Genomic DNA, 4,567 nt, shown 5'->3' with positions numbered 1-4,567 from the left:
TCACCCACTCACTCACCCACCCACTCACCCAACCACTCACCCACCCACCCACCCACTCACCCACCCACCCACCCACTCACCCACCCACTCACCCACCCACCCACTCACCCACTCACCCACCCACCCACTCACCCACCAACCCACTCACCCACTCACCCACCCACTCACCCACCCACCCACCCACCCACCCACCCACTCACCCACCCACCCACTCACCCACTCACCCACTCACCCACTCACCCACCCACCCACCCACTCACCCACTCACCCACCCACCACCCACTCACCCACCCACCCACCCACTCACCCACCTGTTTCTGAGCCTCCAGTTTCTGCCTCCGAGTTGGGTCTAAGGCGTCGATCATCCACCGCAGGGTGTAGTAGCTGATGGCGCCGAAGATGGTGAGCCTCAGCGCTGAGGGCGAGCAGCTCACCCCGGGTGAGCGGGCGACTCAGATGCTCACCCTGGGGGAACTCCTTGAGGAGCATCGCTGCCCTAGGGAGAGAGGTGGGTGAGTGGGTGGGTGAGTGGGTGGGTGAGTGGGTGGGTGAGTGGGTGGGTGAGTGAGTGGGTGGGTGAGAGGGTGGGTGGGTGAGTGGGTGGGTGGGCGGGTGGGTGAGTGAGTGGGTGGGTGAGTGAGTGGGTGGGTAGGTGGGTGGGTGAGTGGGTGGGTGGGTGAGTGGGTGGGTGAGTGGGTGGGTGGGTGAGTGGGTGGGTGAGTGAGTGGGTGGGTGGGTGAGTGGGTGGGTGGGTGGGTGGGTGAGTGAGTGGGTGGGTGGGTGGGTGAGTGAGTGGGTGGGTGAGTGAGTGGGTGGGTGGGTGAGTGGGTGGGTGAGTGAGTGAGTGGGTGGGTGAGTGGGTGGGTGGGTGGGTGAGTGGGTGGGTGGGTGAGTGGGTGGGTGAGTGGGTGGGTGGGTGAGTGGGTGGGTGAGTGAGTGGGTGGGTGGGTGAGTGGGTGGGTGAGTGGGTGGGTGGGTGAGTGGGTGGGTGGGTGGGTGAGTGAGTGAGTGGGTGGGTGGGTGGGTGAGTGAGTGGGTGAGTGGGTGAGTGAGTGGGTGGGTGAGTGAGTGGGTGGGTGGGTGGGTGGGTGAGTGAGTGGGTGGGTGGGTGGGTGAGTGAGTGGGTGAGTGGGTGAGTGAGTGGGTGGGTGAGTGAGTGGGTGGGTGAGTGAGTGGGTGGGTGAGTGGGTGGGTGGTAAACATACTTGTCCATGATGCAGCTGGTGCTGATGATGGTGATGATGATGCTGATGCTACCTGGGTGCAGATAACAAATACAAAGCTCCACCGTGTAGCCTCTGGCAGCCTGTAGGGGCAAGTGCTGTTAGTGAGCTTCACACCCAATCACCCACCACCCACTCACCCACCCACTCACTCACTCACTCACACACTCACCCACCCACCCACCCACCCACTCACTCACTCACACACTCACCCACTCACCCACCCACCCACTCACCCACCCACTCACTCACTCACTCACACACTCACCCACCCACCCACCCACTCACTCACTCACTCACCCACTCACTCACCCACTCACTCAATCACTCACTCACTCACTCACTCACCCACTCACTCACCCACCCACCCACTCACTCACCCACCCACCCACCCACCCCACCCACTCACCCACTCACCCACTCACTCACTCACCCCACACTCACTCACCCCACACTCACTCACTACCCACCGACTCACTCACCCCAAACTCACTCACACTCACTCACTCACCCACCCACTCACCCACTCACCCACACACTCACTCACCCACTCACTCACCCACCCACTCACTCACCCACCCACTCACTCACCCACTCACTCACTCACTCACCCACCCACTCACTCACCCACTCACTCACTCACTCACCCATCCACCCACTCACTCACCCACCCACCCACTCACCCACCACCCACTCACTCACTCACCCACCCACCCACCCACTCACTCACTCACCCACTCACTCAGCCACCCACTCACTCACCCACACACCCACCCACCCACTCACCCACCCACCCACCCACTCACTCACTCACCCAACCACCCACCACCCACCCACTCACTCACCCCACACTCACTCACTACCCACCGACTCACTCACCCCAAACTCACTCACACTCACTCACCCACTCACTCACCCACTCACTCACCCACCCACTCACTCACCCACCCACTCACTCACCCACTCACTCACTCACCCACCCACTCACTCACCCACTCACTCACTCACTACCCACCGACTCACTCACCCCAAACTCACTCACACTCACTCACCCACTCACTCACCCACCCACTCACTCACCCACCCACTCACTCACCCACTCACTCACTCACTCACCCACCCACTCACTCACCCACTCACTCACTCACCCATCCACCCACTCACTCACCCACTCACTCACCCACCCACCCACTCACCCACCACCCACTCACTCACTCACCCACCCCACCCACCCACCCACTCACTCACTCACCCACTCACTCACTCACTCACCCACCCACTCACTCACCCACCCACTCACTCACCCACCCACTCACTCACCCACCCACCCACCCACCCACCCACTCACTCATCCACTCACTCACTCACTCACCCACCCACCCACTCACCCACCACCCACTCACTCACTCACCCACCCACCCACTCACTCACCCACCCACTCACTCACTCACCCACTCACTCAATCACCCACCCACTCATTCACCCACTCACTCACTCAATCACCCACTCACTCACCCACCCACTCACTCACTCACCCACCCACCCACCACCCACCCACTCACTCACCCCACACTCACTCACTACCCACCGACTCACTCACCCCACACTCACCCCAAACTCACTCACACTCACTCACCCACTCACTCACCCACCCACTCACTCACCCCACACTCACTCACTACTCACCGACTCACTCACTCACTCACCCCACACTCACCCCAAACTTACTCACCCACCAACCCACTCACTCACCCACCCACTCAACTACTCACTCACCCACCCACCCACCCACTCACCCACCCACCCACCCACTCAACTACTCACTCACCCACCCACCCACTCACCCACCCACTCACCCACCCACTCACCCACCCACCCACTCACCCACCCACTCACCCACCCACTCACCCACCCACCGACTCACTCACCCACCCCACACTCACCCCATACTCACTCACCTACCCACTCACTCACCCCACACTAACTCACTACCCACCGACTCACTTACTCACCCCACACTCACCCCACACTCACCCCAAACTCACTCACACTCACTCACCCACTCACTCACTCACCCACCCACTCACTCACCACAAACTCACTCACACTCACTCACCCACCCACTCACCCACCGACTCACCCACCCACTCACTTACTCACCCACCCACCCACCCACCCACCCACCCACCCACTCACTCACTCACTCACCCACTCACCCCACACTCACTCACTCACCCAACCACTCACCCACCGACTCACCCACCCACCGACTCACTCACTCACCCCACACTCACTCACCTACCCACTCACTCACCCCACACTCACTCACTACCCACCGACTCACTCACTCACCAACTCACCCACCCACCAACTCACTCACCCACCCACTCACTCACCTACCCACTCACTCACCTACCCACTCACTCACTCACCCCACACTAACTCACTACCCACCGACTCACTCACTCACTCACCCCACACTCACCCCACACTCACCCCACACTCACCCCAAACTCACTCATACTCACTCACCCACTCACTCACCCACCCACTCACTCACCACAAACTCACTCACACTCACCCACTCACTCACTCACTCACCCACCGACTCACCCACTCACTGCACCAGCGCTCCCCACACACACCAGCATCACGGAAATATGTAATAAAACTCGGACGTCAGACAAACAAACAACACGAACCGACAACAACGACAAACAATTCACAAAATTGCGAGTAAAATTATTTAGAAAAATTAAAATTAAAATAAAATTAAAATAAAAACCTCACGGAGGCGCAGGAGGAATGCCCTCACAAGGTCGCAGTGAATCGCGTTTTAGTGGGCCCGGTCTTCCTCTTCCGGAAGCATCTTCCGGAAGCATCTTCCGGAAGCATCTTCCGGAAGCATCTTCCGGAAGCATCTTCCGGAAGCATCTTCCGGAAGCATCTTCCGGAAGCATCTTCCGGAAGCATCTTCCGGAAGGATCTTCCGGAAGCATCTTCCGGAAGGATCTTCCGGAAGCATCTTCCGGAAGCATCTTCCGGAAGCATCTTCCGGAAGCATCTTCCGGAAGCATCTTCCGGAAGCATCTTCCGGAAGCATCTTCCGGAAGCATCTTCCGGAAGCATCTTCCGGAAGCATCTTCCGGAAGCATCTTCCGGAAGCATCTTCCGGAAGCATCTTCCGGAAGCATCTTCCGGAAGCATCTTCCGGAAGCATCTTCCGGAAGCATCTTCCGGAAGCATCTTCCGGAAGCATCTTCCGGAAGCATCTTCCGGAAGGATCTTCCGGAAGCATCTTCCGGAAGCATCTTCCGGAAGCATCTTCCGGAAGCATCTTCCGG

The 4,567-nt window shown here is 59.4% G+C and overlaps 1 long non-coding RNA gene across 1 annotated transcript; it reads right to left on the bottom strand.

Annotated features, from left to right (window-relative positions):
* Positions 1 to 316: 316 nt before the first annotated feature.
* LOC144954940 (uncharacterized) lies at positions 317 to 4,073 on the bottom strand. The gene is made up of 3 exons (XR_013641443.1): positions 4,009 to 4,073; positions 1,206 to 1,257; positions 317 to 496 (listed from the first exon to the last, which is right to left on the bottom strand). It is a non-coding gene; the product is annotated as an uncharacterized LOC144954940 (long non-coding RNA).
* Between the last annotated feature and the right edge of the window lie 494 nt (positions 4,074 to 4,567).

The sequence above is a fragment of the Lampetra fluviatilis genome, unplaced genomic scaffold (assembly GCF_964198595.1).
Source record: "Lampetra fluviatilis unplaced genomic scaffold, kcLamFluv1.1 SCAFFOLD_1135, whole genome shotgun sequence".
Lineage (NCBI taxonomy): Eukaryota > Metazoa > Chordata > Hyperoartia > Petromyzontiformes > Petromyzontidae > Lampetra > Lampetra fluviatilis.
The sequence above is the reverse complement of the archived record's forward strand: the minus strand, read 5'-3'. Positions and strand labels throughout refer to the sequence as shown.